Source organism: Schistocerca serialis, chromosome 5 (assembly GCF_023864345.2).
Source record: "Schistocerca serialis cubense isolate TAMUIC-IGC-003099 chromosome 5, iqSchSeri2.2, whole genome shotgun sequence".
NCBI lineage: Eukaryota > Metazoa > Arthropoda > Insecta > Orthoptera > Acrididae > Schistocerca > Schistocerca serialis.
The window spans coordinates 411,681,346-411,698,622 of record NC_064642.1 but is presented as its reverse complement, the minus strand read 5'-3'; positions in this window follow the sequence as shown (position 1 = coordinate 411,698,622).

The window sequence follows — 17,277 nt, the reverse complement described above, 5'->3', positions numbered from 1 at the left end:
AACAAGTGTTTCTCAGTCGCTACGCTTTTTCCTAGCTCCTGTTCTTTTTTCTTCCCCCTTTTAATGTGTGTGGCCAATCATGTTGCTGGAAGGCGTTCATTTCTGAGCGCCGACCAATCTCATTTTTGCAACCGACCGAAGCTTCTAGAAGCTTCCAGACTGTTCCAGAAGCTTCCGCTCCGGCCGTTGGGAAAAGAACCTACACGCCGCCACGCGTTTTGTGAGCGAGCCCTTGTGTCTTCTCCTCGTCCTCGGCCACGTGGCTCCCGCTAAGCCGCGGTCCACCCGCCTGGGGCCGGCCGGAGTGGCCGAGCGGTTCTAGGCGCTACAGTCTGGAGTCGCGCGACCACTACGGTCGCAGGTTCGAATCCTGCCTCGGGCATGGATGTGTGTGATGTCCTTAGGTTAGTTAGGTTTAAGTAGTTCTAAGTTCTAGGGGACTGATGACCTCAGAAGTTAAGTCCTATAGTGCTCAGAACCATTTGAACCAACCACCCGCCTGGGGTTTCCAGAGTAGCTTATGGGCGCTGTTGTCTTCAGTTCTCAGGCCTGCCTGCCACGCTTGTGTCTTTCCCGTTCTCCTGTCAGCCTCCCGTCTCCGTCCGCTTCACTATCGCCCAAAGTGCAGATATTCTGCTACAAATTAAGATCCCTAGCCGATGTCAGTATCGTTAATGGTTTCCTGTCTCGATGTTTACACTTCCGGAGTGGTAGTTGTAATGTCGCTCAAAATGATGCCACCTTACACCTTAAATATAATATCTTATTCTTAAAATGTTTCTTTATGTTATTTCCGATTCTTTGATGTTGTTTCTTTCTAGTTCTTTTCTTGTTTCTGCAATCCATGCTACCGTTGATTTCTTTCTCCAGAAATTACGTTAATGTGGTCCCTCTCATTCGGTAGCACCGTCTAAAAAGGACTAACCATCGCTTTCCTAATACTTCTGATATTTTCTATACATTTTCGTAGATCTCATTATATCTCAATTTCCAACCACCTGTAGTCTGTATTTCACTCTCTAGTCCCCTAATAATTCGCTTTCTAAGTACATCTACTCTGTCCAGATACAGTTCATCGCTAAACATTCACATACATATAAACATTAGGCCTTATCACTGTGATAAAGCGCATTAGTTACGTTTTTTTATATATGCATTTATGTTACAGATATTATTATCAAACTACATACACATTCCGTTTTATTAACTCTTATCAGTATCTAATGCAGTTTCTCTAGTCCATTCTTCTGTATCGTTTCTCCAAGATATTAAAATCTGCTAACTCATTCTACTTACCTATTTGTGTTTCTATGTATTTTGTTGCGATTTCTTATTTATTACGAATTTTGTGCTCTCCGCTGATTTTCTGAGTTTATCTTAGTTTCAAAAGATTTATTTTCCAGAATTATTGGTTCAGTTTCGTGATTTTTAGCTCCAAATTCCACCGCCTTGGAATTTAGTCTAAAATACAGTTACACATACATTGAGGTGACGTAAGTCATGGAATAGCGATCCGCACATATATAGACGGCGGTAGTATCACGTACACAGAATATAAAGCGGCGGTGCATTGGCATAACTGTCATATGTACTCAAGTGATCCATGTGAAAATGTTTCCGATGTGATTATGGTTGCACGATGAGAATTAACAGGCTTTGAGCGCGGATTGGTGGTTGAAGCTAGACGCATGGAACGTTCCATTTCGGAAATCGTTTGGGAATTCAATATTCCGAGATGCACAGTGTAAGGGGCCTACCAAGAATACCAATTTTCAGGTATTATCTCTTATCAGGACAAATTAGTGGCCGACGGCCATCGCTTAACGACCAAGAACAGGGGTGCTTGCGTAGAGTTGCCAGTGCTAACAGACAAGCGATACTGCGTGAAATAACAGCAGAAATCAATGTGGGACGTACGATGAACGTACCCGTTAGGATATTGCGTCGGAATTTGCTGTTAATGGGCTATGACAGCAGACGACCGACGCGAGTGCCTTTGCTAACAGCACGAGGTGTCTGTCCTGGGCTAGTGATAATATCGGTTGGATCCTAGGCAACTGCCAAACCATGGCCTGGTCAGATGATCCCGATTTCAGTTGGTAAGAGCTGATGGAAGGGTTCGAGTGTGGCGCAGACCCCACGAAGGCATTCGCCCAAGTTGTCAACAAGGCACTGTGTAGTATGATGGCGGCTCCATAATGGTGTGGACTGTGTTTACATGGAATGAACTGGGTTCTCTGGTCCAGCTGAACCGATCACTGACTGAAAATGTGTATGTTCAGCTACTTGGAAACTTTTTGTAGCCATTTATGGACTTCATGTTCCCAAACAAAGATGAAATTTTTACGATTGACAGTGCGTCATATCAGTGGGCCACAGCTGTTCGCGACTGGTTTGAAGAACATTCTCGACAATTCGAGCGAATGATCTGGCCACACAGATAGTCTGACGTGAATCCCATTGAACATTTATGGCACATAATCGAGAGTTCGGTTCGTGCACAAAAACTTGCACTGGCAACACTTTCGCAGCATGGTTCAGTATTTCTACGGGGGGACTTCCAACGACTTTTTGAGTCATGCCACGCCGAGTTACTACAGTACTCCTGGCAAAAGTGGGTTCCGTCACGATATTAGTAGGTATCCCATGACTTTTGTCCATTAAGTGTAAAGATGGTAAGCCTTCCCCTTGTTTAAGACCAGTTCATAATTCAAATTTCATTTAAGAAATTGTATTTTTTAGAGTTTCATGAATTATGTTTGCTAATTTAGCATTAACATCATATTCGCTGATGATTTTGACTATTGTTTTTCTAACGAAACTATATAGTTCCACAGCCCTTTCAGGTCTCAAACATCTATGGTGTACGTATGCAGTCTGAAACAATGAATGAAAATCTGTATCAAGAGCAATATTCGAGCCAGGTCTCCTGTTCACAAGGCAGATGTGCTAGCCAATGAGCCAACCAGGCACGGTGGGTTTGCGCAACCACGCGGGCTACCCTAACAGGCTTCCCTCCTCAATCCAACTTCCCATTCACGTTGCAGCCCACTTGATGTTCCCCCCAAACTCAAACAGCATTGGAAAATCTCTGCAACTGCATTGCAACAACACCTCAGCTTTGAACAAAACGGGGTATCCTGCCTGAAACCCAGGCATAGGTGCTTTAATAAAATGAAACTATATAGCTGCAGAGAAATTTTCAAATGTCAAACGTCTATAATGTAGATATGCTGACATAAACTATGAATAAAATTCGTACCAAGTTCCAGGATTCAGTCTCAGGTCTCCTGCCCGCTAGGCATATGCACTAGCCCCTATGCCACCCTGGCATAGTAGACTGGGAATTTGGAAGCCACTGTGCCAGAGTGGCGTAGTGGTTAGCGCATCTGCCTAATGAATAGGAGACATGGGATCGAAGCCCGACCTTGTCACTAATTTTCATTCATTGCTTCAGTCTGCATACATACATCGTTTGAGACTTGAAAATGTATCTGTAATCATATAGCACCTATGCCTGAGTTTCAGGCAGGATCCTCCATTTTGTTCAATGGTGAGATGCTATTCCAACACAGTTGGAAAGCCTCTGCAACGCTGTTCGAGTTCAAGGGGAATATCATGTCGGCTGATGTGTGAATGGGATTTGGAATGAGGAGGGAGGCGCACTAGGAAAGCACGTGCAGTTGTGCAAAGCCACTGTGACAGGGTGGCGCATTGGCTTGCACATCTACCTTGTCAACAGGAGACCTGGTTCGAATATTGGCCTTGGTACATTTCTTCATTTGTCACTTCAGTCTGCATACATACATCGTAGATGTTTGATATTTGCAAAGAACTCTGAAACCATATAGTTTCATTTTGTAGCGGCACCACTGTTTAGGATAGGGCCAACTGTGGACGCATCCTGACGCCGTCACAATTCCGCGACTGTCCAAGGCCAGCATGACACAGCACTGTGTTGCATGGACCGGGGTGCTTCATCAGCATTGCGGGGCCTTGTGTTGCAGACCAAGAGGAACGAGGGCACTGTAGTTGGAAACAATAAATCACTTGGAAAGTCTCATTGCAACCCTTGTTCAAAGTACGAGCAGCCCTTAGCGGCTCGCCATCTCACAACTGTTCATGACGTCGCCTTTCCGGCTCAGATCTTTCTTAATATGTGACTTGTAAGTACTGCACCTCTTCCAGTCAGTACAAACTTTAATTTTATTAATGTACTATATACCTAATATGTTTTAGAACAGTTAGTCTAATTCTGAAGACGACGCTCATAGTAGCGTCGAAACCAGGTCAATTTTGACTTAATATTTGTGACCGAGGGCTTATTTGTTCCAATATAACACTTGGAAAGTTCTTGCCGAGTTTTAATATGGTGCCTTCTACTTCTTCCCACTACATTTGGCCATCCTGATACATTCGGTGCCAGAAGTTGCCACTACAATTTGAGTAAAGCATGTACGTCTGCAATTCAGAATGGATCCCCCCATTTCATTCAATGCTGAGGTGCTGTTCCAGTATGGTTGCAGAGCCTCTGCAATGCTGTTTGAGTTTAGGAGGAATATCATGTGGGATGAAGTGTGAATGGGAATTTGGATTGAGGAGGGAGACGTTCTAAGATAGTCGGTGCAGTTGTGCAAAGTCACTGTGCTAGGACGGCATGGTGCTTACTGCGTCTGCCTAGTGAGCAGGAGACCCAGGTTCGAATCCTGGCAGCCGCGCGGGATTAGCCAAGCGGTCTAATGCTCTGCAGTCATGGACTGTGCGGCTGGTCCCAGTGGAGGTTCGAGTCCTCCCTCGGGCATGGGTGGGTGTGTTTGTCCTTAGGATAATTTAGGTTAAATAGTGTGTAAGCTTAGGGACTGATGACCTTAGCAGTTAAGTTCCATAAGATTTCACACACATTTGAACATTTTTTTCGAATCCTGGTGAAAATTTTCATTTGTCGTTTCAGTTCTGCATGCACATATTACATTGTTTCTTGTCTACAGTGTCAAATGTTTTCTTGAATTTAATACGTGATAATATTATAGCTTTACTTGTTAGCATTTTGTTGTGGTTTATAATTGATTTTAAGTTAAAAATATTTTATATGTAGGTTCTTCCATATCGAAAACCGCCGAGATTTTCTCACTGTATTTTGTCTAAAATTTCTTCAACTCTGTTCAGAGAGATTTCTTATAACATTATGCCACTAGCGCTTATCTGTAATTGTTAATATTTTTGTTTTCCTTTTCGTGTGGTGTGTCAGTTAATGTTATTTTCCACTCTTTTGGAATCTTTTCTATTTTCTAGATGTTCTAACAAACCAAGTGTAGATCTCTTATAATCTTTGATTTTCACCATTTCAATAATCAGACTGTGATGGAGTATTTAGCACATTCTTTGTTTATTTGAATGTCGTAATAGTTTCGTGAATTTCCAGCTCTGCTGGTGGGAGAGCTTCCTCTAGGTTCTCCGGTGGCATTGCTTAAAATTTTAAATTAACTGTTGGAAATGGACCACTAAAGAGCAAGCCAAATAGCTAATGTTTCACAGTTTTCTTTCTTATTTAATCCTATTTTGCCACTTTCATATTTGAAACAAATGCTTGGTGTCGGATATCCTTTAACTGCACTTTTAAAAGTTGTTGAAATGTTGATGAGTTTTTTTTACGTTGTTATGTCCAGCTATGGAGAGCGAGTGAGCTTATTTCGCTGATGTACTTGCTTTTTTCCTTTTCCCAAAATTTCTTCATCTTCAGACAGTTTTTATCTTATGTTCTTCCGTCCATGTTCTCTTAGATGTAACACTTGTTTTAGCTTTAAACTCATGCTCATCATTTACAGTTTTGAATGTGCCTCTGTGCTGTAGTATTTTGTTTGTAACGCCTATTTCCTGAAGACCATTTTCAATTTCAAGAATCCAACTGTTTTAACTTTCATTTACAAGGCAAGATAGAGGATCCTTTTGGTCACTCTATTATAGCCCATCCTGAGCATATGACCATGAAACTACAGTTTTGTTTTCCTGAAAGTGTCCGAGATTTTCTCCAGATTTTGACGTTACCTTTCCGTCTCACCAGATTCCCTCAACAAAAACTGGACCAAAAGTTTTTCCGCAATATTTTCCTTTCTTATTTTTGTATATCTTTCGTTAATAAAATACCTCGGATAATTACAGCTGATGTATATAACACTTCAAGTTTAACTACTTGACTATTTTGCAATACAAGATTTTGATTTTTTTATTGTACCTATTCCTTGTAATTCTGTACGCTTTTTGTAATTTAATTATATACTCTTTGTTAGCTTCACAAATTAATGGATGTTTTTTCCTAGATATATAAATCTGAATACTTGAGACAAATTGATAAACTGTGTGCACATGGGATGTCCACCTAGGTATTGAGGAGAACCTCCCATCCATTGAATTTTGAAAAGAAATTTTCTGTCCACTTTTAGTTACTATTTCACAGAGTTCCTCAAGGAAATTAATGACCTCTTATGCGAATTTCTCTTGTATTTCTATAAGCTGAGATTTATCAAAGATTCTTTTCGTTCGCCGGATTACTTTTGACATGTGTTTTCTTTGCTGTCTAATTTGTTCAAGGGTTCTTACTTTCTGTAAATCTCCATTTTCTCATTTTTAGCTCTTTGTCATGGCGCTTTTACACACTCCTGGTACCACCACGTTTTGTTTTTATTCTTTTCAGATCTTAATGTTTTATCTGGAGCTTTCGTAATTTATATCTGGAGTCCACGACACTCAACCTTCTTGATTGTCTGTATTTCACTTCTAAAATGTTCTGTTCTTTCGTTCTTGACACTGGCTCTGCTGGAGTTGTATCTGATTACTTTCTGGTTTTCCGTTTTTGTTTTAACTGGGAGGAATCGTATTTTGACCTTAGAGAGATTATGATCTGAATCACTGATAATGATCTGATCACGTTAACATTAATAATGTGATCCAGCTGAAATTCTCCTAGATTTAGATTTGCAGATATTCAAGTTTTGGTTTTTCTTAGTAGTTAATAAAAATCTATGAAAATCAGTTTTAAATGAAACATTTTTCACATATTTATCATTCACTACTTCTGTTTGTTCCTAAGTATTGCATATTCGTCTAAAATGTTCGTAAATTTCTTTACTTTCCAAACTTGCACGTTGAAATCTCTGAGAAGTATTTTATTAGCATTGTTTTTTAGGTATGTTGAAGATTTAAAGTTCTAAATGATCCCAAAGCTAATTTACTTTCTGCAGAGTTCTTCCATTACCTTTACAGGAGCTTGCCAATATATAAGTATGTACATTTTATTCTTGTTCTTTATTGTTAATGGGCTCATTCTTTTAGAATTTGACTAAAAATCTGTTATACTTTCTACGAATTTTTATTTCCATAATATTATGTTCCAAACATTGGCATATTTTCCATTATTCTTACTGTTAGTTTCCCTTTATAAATTCTATAGTGTAATGGGGAAACCTCGGCCCCTAAAAGCACCAATAAGGATTTTAGTGCAAGGACTGGGTCGTCATCCACCATTTGTTGCACATAAATGATTTATTTATAAGAAGTTTTAGAATTAAAGCAATGAACTTTACACTGAAATATAAATGTTCTCTAAACTCAAACAATGTTTACGACTTTAAAACAACTGTTCGACAATATAAAGCGTTCAAATAGAAAAATAATATTTAATTTAAAGGAGCTTCAGAATTTCTTTGAAAGATTTTAGCAACCTCTTAGTGGCAAGAGATCAGTAAGTAACACTTCATTTCACGTGAACAAATTAATAACTATTTTAGCAAATAACAATGGATCGAACAAATAACGACAATTCCCAAAATTTATTTACAACAGATAACGAGCCCCAAAGAGTGGCAACCATATTAATAATAAGATGCCCCTAGAAAAAGCACGATGGTGGCAATAAAGGGCAAGAATTCGATCCGGGAAAATGAGGGAATCACAACACATGATTACTAACAAAATTGTCAACAACACGTGATAATCGCTGTTAGTGGGGACAGGAGAACCCTATACTCTAAATGAATACTAACGGCGAAATTTTTCGCGTCCACTAACATTTTTAAGGAAGCATTAACAAATCAACCTTCTTTCATTTAGAAATATAAAAATACAACAACAGTACAAAAATTTACCAATCTCAATAGGCGAACCCGAAGGTATGGTAAAGTAAAAAGTAAAATCCCTTTTCTTTAAATAGAATTTATTGATCGCTTGGAAAGCACAAGCTATTAAGGCAGACACACCAAAACTTTATCAGAGAGGGTTAGTACAAAACGAATATAACTTATATTTTACATATAAATTCAGTGTACAGAGTGGGCTCCGATAACACAGTCCCACACAGCAGTAGGCACAGTGATCGCCTCGCTAGCGCGACTGCTCAACAGCCGACGGAGGAACAAACGGTGTACCGAAAAACGCGCCCAGTGGAAAACGCGCCCACTGAGATTCGCGCCCAGAAAGGGTCGAGGACGGGTCCGCTAATCCCCTTGTCCGGCAGACAAAAGAGTTGAGAGACGCTACCTGGAGGCTTCCGAGCTGGAGTTTTCAGCCATCAGACAGAGAGAGAGAGAATTAAGTTTCTACCACACACCACTTCAAACTGCAATAAATACAAGAGATTACATTCTTTTGCTTCACTTGCAGTACCATTCAGCAGTCCTTATCAATATCATTTTCATTATAACAACTACACTTCTTGAATACTCAGAAATATCAAGTGACTCTATACTTGGCGAGTAGTAATGTCACTTAATTTTAACTCTTAATTTATAAAACAAGCGAGGAATTGGGGTGGTGACTCTTGAATGAGAAGTATAATTGTAAAGAGTTGACTCGGAAAAGGGTTCGCTTTTGTTTTGGTGTATTGTAAAACACATATACTGTATTTTAAAAATAAGCTGATATCCATCACACCTTATCCAGGCTTTGGAATGGCTAAAGATCAAACGTCATTTAGGCGTGTTTAAAATCAGCTTATAAGCATCGTCAATATTTTTTTAAATTTTTATTATTTTTATATAAGTTGCTATTTACATTTGAACACTATTGTACCTATATACATCTTCTGATAAATTCAGTCAAGTTTCTGTACTTAGGATATGGCTTTCAAGCAATCCTTGATCTCACCATCCTCATCGTATTTTTTTACTATTTTTCCCAACCTTTCATCACGTTTCATGTAGACTGTTTTTTTCCGTTTACCTTCCATACTCAGTTCTGCCCTCATTAAGGCGTACGCTGAATTTTCTGCTTCTCTTTTCAAACACCTAACAACGTCATTAGTTTTCGGATTTGGTTTAGCAAGCATGTTATTAATTTTGTGGTGCCAACCTTCCACAACGTTTGTTGTTCGGTGGCGCCGTTTGTAGCAACTCCAAAGGTTGATAGGGGTTTCTTCATTTTCCAACCATCTATCTACGAAGTAGTCAAAAAATTCAGAAAGTTTGGGGATATCCGGTGCATGTGAATGTATCTCCAACCAACCATCACATACATCTCCAGGCCGTAGAAACACCAGCGCAGCGCACATGCGAACATGTTGTCTCACTTCTTCGTTTTCTTTGTATTCACGAGTAAGTCCTAGCTCTTGAACTTTTCTCCAGAGACACTTTTTCATATGGAAATAACATCCATGCACTTCAGCTGTTTTTTCCATCAAATTTCGGAAAAGACGCACGTACGTCACTATTCTTTTGTTTGGAAATAGTGCAAAGGCAACTGGATAGATGTTTGCCTCATTATTTGTACTCCTAAAGTCGGTGTGAATGGTGTATATTTGGGAAAACTGTTTGCTGCAGCACTTGAACGTACCATCCATAAAAAAGTCTTGTTTGCTCCTTAGAGCCTCTCTTCCTGCCCTTCAACTAAAAACTATTATCCTCTCTCCTAGTTTGTCGTCGCTTAACAGAAAACTGCTGCCATCGTTCATAGCTAGTAAATCTGCCTTTAGGTCAATTTCTTCTCTTGTCGGTGGATCTCTCTCATTTCCCTGTGATTTTGCCCGCTGGTAGTACAAAGCCCTCTTCGTTGTTTGCTGCTCTGGCACTTCAGTGACAAAATCATAGCCTCGATTATGCAGGCAACCCAGTTCCTCTGAATATATTTTTGAAATAGACGTCTCTTCGTCTCTTGCCCTCTTCTTTGCGTGGTTCAAAGTCTTCCTTACTTCCAACCGAGTGACATCCGGAGGTCCACAATGGTGCTCGAATGAAAAAAGCACTGTCGAATCCTTCGTTTTCAGCATTCCTCGGCAGTGGTGTGATCTCTATCTTGAACAGCGCCACGTTACTGTTCCATCTTCTTTAGTTCTCTTCACTATGTAAGAATAACCTTCGTAGTGGCAACATGGCTTACCGTGATTACTGGTTGAAAATTCCATATCTGAGCTACTGTGTCAAAAATACACGAATCGCGCGATTTGAACTCTTCGACAGCCAGAGCGGCACTAAGGCTGTGTTCGCGTATCAGACAGTCGGTGGCTGTGACACAATTTCAACTGAGTGTACAAAATATAAATTACGAACACGTCGGGGCCTATAGCACAATCAAGTGAACAAGAAATTTAAATCTTAAAACGCTCAGGACAAAACCACATCAAAAATATCATAAAACTACTTCTCCAACATCCAGTACATCTGTATTACAGTAATTGCTCATCCGCTACAGAGGCAACAATCAAACCTTCGAAGAAAATATCTGGCGGAACAACAAAGCTTTCGAATAAGAACTCTGCTCGGCAATACACAGTGCTGCCTGGAACAGACTAAGTGCCAACTCTGAGAGAGGGTAAAACAGCACACATGTACAATGACTACAGATTTTCGTGGTAACAGTGTCAGTGAAACAACTCAAACCCTAGTACGGATAACTCGAATTACTGTTCAGAAGCACTCTGAATATAACGGGTCGTAACACAGTCCTGCGCGATAAATCATGAATACGAATTCTGGATTGAGGAGCAAACAGCAAACTACGTTTAAAACAACCCTCAGGGTAAACACACCCGCAGACAAAGAGGCTAGAAAACATTTTCAAATACACTGAAGGCCCAAACAAACTGGCACACTGGTACACTTGCCTAATAACGTGTAGGGCCGTCGCTAGCACGCAGAAGTGCCGCAACACGACGCGGCATGGACTCGACTAATGTCTGAAGTAGTGCTGGAGAGAACTGGCAACTGGCAACAGAGCTATCCATAAATCAGTAAGAGTACGAGAGGGGGAAATCTCTTCTGAACAGCACGTTTGAAGGCACCCCAGATATGCTCAATAATGCTCATGTCTGAGGAGTTTGGTGGCCAGTGCAAGTGTTTAAACTCAGAAGAGTGTTCCTGGAGCCACTCTGTAGCAATTCTGGATGCGTGGGCTGTCGATTTGTGCTGCTGAAATTGTCCAAGTCTGTCGGAATGCGCAATGGACATGAATGGATGCAGGTGATCAGACAGAATGCTTACGTACGTGCCATCTGTCAGAGTCGCATGTAGACGTATCAGGAGTCCCGCGTCACTCCAACTGCACACGCCTCAAACCATTACAGAGTCTCCACCAGCTTGAACAGACTCCTGCTGACATGCAGAGTCCATGGATTCATGAAATTTTGTCTTCATACCCGTACACGTCCATCCGCTCGATATAATTTGAAACGAGACTCGTCCGATCAGGAAACATGTTTCCAGTCATCAACACTCCAATGTCGGTTTGGCGGGCCCAGGTGAGGTGTAATGTTTTGTGTCGTGCAGTCATCAAGGGTACACTAGTGGACACATATCGATGATGTTTCGTTGAATGGTTAGCACACTGACACTTGTTGACGGCTCTGCAATTTGCGGAAGGGTTGCACTTCTGTCACGTTGAATGATTATCTTCAGTCGTCGTTGGTCCCGTTCTTGCTGGATCTTTTTACGCCCGCAGTGATGTCGGAGATTTGATGTTTTACCGGATTCCTAATATTCACGGTACAATCGTGAAATGGTCGTACGGAAAAATCCCCACTTCATCGCTATTTCGGAGATGCTGTGTCCCATCGCTCGTGCGCCGACTATAAGACCACGTTCAGACTCCGTTAAATCTTGATAACCTGCCATTGTAACCGATGTAACAACTGCACCAGACACTTGTTGTCTTATATAGGCGTTCCCAACCGCAGTGCCGTATTCACATATCTTTGTATTTGAATACGCTTACCCATATCAGTTTCTTTGGCGCTTCAATCTAGTACTGTTCATTAAATACATTCTCACCTAATACTCTCGATTCCTGCACTGATAATGTGGTTCTTCTGTAAAATCAATTCCATCTCCTTCTGTTTTCCAATTTTTGGAAGAGAATTTATATTTAATGCTCCAAAGCAGTACTTCTTGTGGAACTTAGGAGGCATTTCATTGTATGCCATTTCTTGTTCGCCACAAATGTTGAGACTCTACAATTCTAGGTCCCAGTGGATTACAAGGCGTACTGTTGGATTCCACATCTGAAGTTGTGCTGTGGGAAGCAAGATATCCAGGGTCATTCCTGAATTACCAAAATAAGATCAAATCGTTATCTTTGAATTTTACCGACTCAGCCGCCAATAACAGGTGGACTAGACGCTGAAAGAGTACAGCCACTATAGTGTGGATATCGCGTAGTGTCCTCTGTTCATTTTAGCCTTGGACAACAGGTTGCCTCTTTCGCCAGCTCTGCCACTTCGAAGTCAATCCGCTCCGCCTTCGTTGCTGTTGAGGTCTTCACTATAACCCTGGCAAGTGGCCCTTGACCGACGCTACCTGCTGGGCACGCTGAACCAAGGATTTTTTAAGGGTGTGTTACTCCTCCACCACTGCTCCTCTATCCTGGGTTGTTACAGGTAACCTTCCACCCCTTAGGACCCAGGTTGGTGGAGTCTTTTGTCTGTTTATTTTGGGCTTTTGCAGTGTGTGATTTGTGCTTTTACCAGTGGGGGGGATGTCTTAGGGGGTTAATATATTATAATTATATATGTTACTAGCTTGGACCATGGCGTTACCCATGATTAAACAGTTATTTATAAATAAATGTTAATGCCGAAACTCACTATTCATGCGTATGCACCATCAGAAAAGCCATTCCTTGTTATATCTTTAAAAGTACATTATAGGTAAAGCTTATTTACAGTATCATCTACATACAGGTATACGAAGGGAATTCAAAAAGTAAAGGCACATTTGTGAAAAGCTGTACTTATTCTGATGATATAAAACTGAAACATGCGTTATTTTTCTACGTAACCTCCCTGAACTTCAATGCAGTTTTCCCGACGTTTTATGAGTTTTTTTAAATTTCATCAGAAAATACGTTTTTCGGTTGCATCTGTAACCAATTTTGCACCGCAGCAATTACGTCTTCATCACTTTCAAATCCTCTTCCCTGTAGTGCTTCCTTTAAGCGTTCAAATGTTCAAATGGCTCTGAGCACTATGGGACTTAACTTCTAAGGTCATCAGTCCCCTAGAACTTAGAACTACTTAAACCTAACTAACCTAAGGACATCACACACATCCATGCCCGAGGCAGGATTCGAGCCTGCGACTGTAGCGGTCACGCGGTTCCAGACTGTAGCGCCTAGAACCGCACGGCCACCGCGGCCGGCCCTTTAAGGGTCCAAACATGTGAAAATCGCTTGGGATCAGGTCTGGACTGTATGGTGGATGTTCCAGCACCTCGAATCTCAACTCCTTTATTGCGTCAGCTGTCCGTTTGGCAGAATGTTGCCGAGCGTCATCTTGATGCAGGATGACACCTCTTCACAGTTTTCCACGACGTTTGGATCTGATTGAAGGTTTTAGTTTCGTACGCAACACATCACATCCACCATACAATACAGACCTGGCTCTAAAGCCTCGTTTACGCTGAGGCGACGTCTTGCAACATTGTGGCATGCTACGGAAATGTGGCGTGCGTCGTCTTGTAGCATGCTACAACAGGCAACATCTTGCGGCGTATGTTGCATGCAGCAGGTTAATTTATACCAAAGCAACAGAATTTGTGCCACACGTGTGTCGGTCTTGCAGTATAATGGATGATAAAGTGATCGCAGCGGTGGCCTACTTGGTACTTGCACATACAGCTAACAACGGAAATGAAAAGAAAACTATGGTGGAAGACAAGAGTATTTGAAGAAGGTCCACGAAATAGTATCCTAGGAACTAGAAGCAGACTATGGGGCGTTATTTAGTAATCTTACGAGAATGTCTACTGAAGACTTTAATTACTTACTGCAGTTAACTACACCTCTTATTCTAAAGAAAGATAACAACTGCCAAGACAGTATTTCACCAAGAATTCGAGGGGCCATCACATTACGATTTTTAGCCACTTGTTACTCATACCAGTCACTAATGTACTTATTTAAAGTACCATATTCTGCTATTTCCCTCATAGTGCCAGAAGTATGTGAAGCTATTTCATTGGTGCTGAAGAATTACATAAAGGTACGCACGCAACATTCAATACTGATTTCATTTAAGTAATGTTTTATTGGCATTTTGAGCAAATTAAAATGGATATTAAAGAACTGTTAAAAATACTTATTTCTAAAATCTAATTAATTCGAGCTCTTCTGTTTCTGTTTGAACAAATTCGTCACAATTATTGTTGTCCACATATACAATTTCACAGCTAGGTTTTGCAACCAATGTTTCGATGCTCGGAGTTCGTTGTTCATACTCCCCCAAGGCCGCTTTAAAAAGAACATTTGAAAATATGTGCTTGATACATGTGGGAGGTACATGTTCTTCAAGAGCTACATCGCCGTCATCTTTTGATACTGTGTCCTCTGTGTCATTAGTCTGAAAAAATAGGGAAAGTAATGAGTATGTTTTACTTTTAAGATTCCAAAGAATGCTGAAGAATGGCAGAAGGTAGCAAGAAATTTCGAAGTGAAGTGGAATTTCCCTCACTGCATAGGAGCCATACATGGCAAACATGTGCAAATTATGTGTCCTCCGAATATTGGAAGTGAATACATCAACTGCAAAAAAACATTCAGCATTCTCCTTATGGCAATTGTAGACACAAATTACTGCTTTCAATATGTAAATGTTGGATGTCACAGGGACGGAAAGGGAGGGGAGGAGGAGATTGACTTACAGGGGGAGATAAATTGACCTTAGTGAAGGGGAGAGTGACGGAGGGGGTAGGAGGTGATAGAGGAGAGAAGCAGACGGACAGAGAGAAGGGCAGGAGAAGCTGGGGAGTGGGAAAAGAAGGAGATGGACATAAGGGGAAGGTAGAGACATCCGGGCAATGCCGAGTTTATTTACCTCATTTATAAAATTAATAAATGGCTCTGAGCACTATGCGGCTTAACTTCTGAGGTCATCAGTCGCCTAGAACTTAGAACTAATTAAACCTAACTACCCTAAGGACATCACACACATCCATGCCCAAGGCAGGATTCGAACCTGCGACCGTAGCGTTCGCCCGGTTCCAGACTGTAGCGCCTAGAACAGTTCGACCACTCCGGCCGGCATATGTTGCTAATTAACAACTTCGTAAATTATTCATGTAATATATGATACTCAAACTATACTAAAATATGAGATGAATAAAATGTAAAATTGAAATTTTTGTGCTGTTTTGGGCTTAATTTTAACACTCTTAAATTATAAGTGAATGTTAATTTGTTAAATCATCGTATTATGACAAAGCCACAGCAAAGTGTGACCAGTTCAGCTAACACTACAGTATATAATTGTCATTTTAACTTACAGAGTTTGGTTGAAGGGACGAGATGAATGAGACTGCTCCTGAAGATTCGAGGGTGTGCCTGTTGGTTTGTCAAGGGCGCTAGGGTGCTGAGACTTGATCCACCTTGCTGCAAATTTTTCTGCATCGAATCAGTGCAGTGGAGGTCCATTTATTGAAATGAAAAGTAGATTTGAAAGTGTCGGAATTTGTAAGTGATTTCTCTGATCAGTCAGCGTTGAATTCATGGCACTAAATCCGCGTTCACATTCAGCCGTAGATATAGGTATAACTTCGACTGCTTTCACAAGTTCCTTCACAGAATTGAGCATCTGTTGAGGATTTTCTTTATAGATTCGAAAATCTTTAACTAGTGGTTCACACGTGCTTTCACGTAATTTAAAATCCACCTTATTACACTAGCGAGAAATTGATATGTCACCATAAAACACACGTTCATAATAATCTGAAGGCCATGTATCTGAATTTAATACTGCTACATCCTAAAAGAAATCCAGGTTCTCGAAGCAGTTTTTTATATTGTCTACCAAAGACTGAAAAAATTTCTTCCGAAGTGTCTGAAATCCGTTATATTCATCATAAGATGGTTCTTTAATTAATACCCCTTTTAATGTGCGCTTTTCCTCCAACTCTTGTACTATTATCCTAATTCGTGACGAGTCATTTGTTTTCAGCGATTCAAGAGTTCTTATAGCCACGTCAATTTCCTGTTTTGCTGTAAGGACTGAAGAACTGTTCTTCATACACACACACTCACTCACTGGTCATACCGGACTCGAGAGTCCATTACCGCAGCAACGTATTTTCGCCATCTGTCCCTGTCTTGGGCTATTTCCTTCCATTCACCTTCAATACCTAGACTCCTCAAATCAGCCTTCACATTGTCCTCCCATCTACGCCTCGGTCTCTCCACAGGACGTTTTCCCTCCAAGTGCCCTACCAGTACTCTGCGCATTGCCCTGCCCTCATCCATTCGAGCTACGTGATCCGCCCATAGCAGCCTACGTGGTTTAATAATACAGATTGTGTCAGGGCTTGAATAGAGTTCGTGAACCTCTTCGTTATGCAGTTTTCGCCACTCTCCGCTAATGTCATCCCTTTTTGCTCCGAAAATTTTCCTCAAAATTTTGTTTTCAAATATTCGAAACGGCTTTTCAATTTGCACAGTGAGAGACCAAGTCTCACACCTATACAGCATAACTAGTAGAATAATAATTTTGTATATTCTAATCTTTAAATTCCTAGACAATATCCGTGATGAAAGTAATATATTCAGTGAGAAGTAGCACGCGTTTCCCGCCCGTAATCTCTTCTTCAGTTCGGATTCAAGCTCATTTCTCGAAGTGATGTCAACGCCTAGATACTTAAATGCATAAATGTTCTGCATAAAGAATGATAATACTTGCAGAACCTCTAGGGCCTCATAAAGTATAACTAATTCCATTACAAGCAACCACTTTGTGACATGTTTTAGTAAACCTTCAAATTTAGATCCCTCCTGAGTTGATCGGGAACCATCATGTTCCAGTTTCTCAAAAAGATG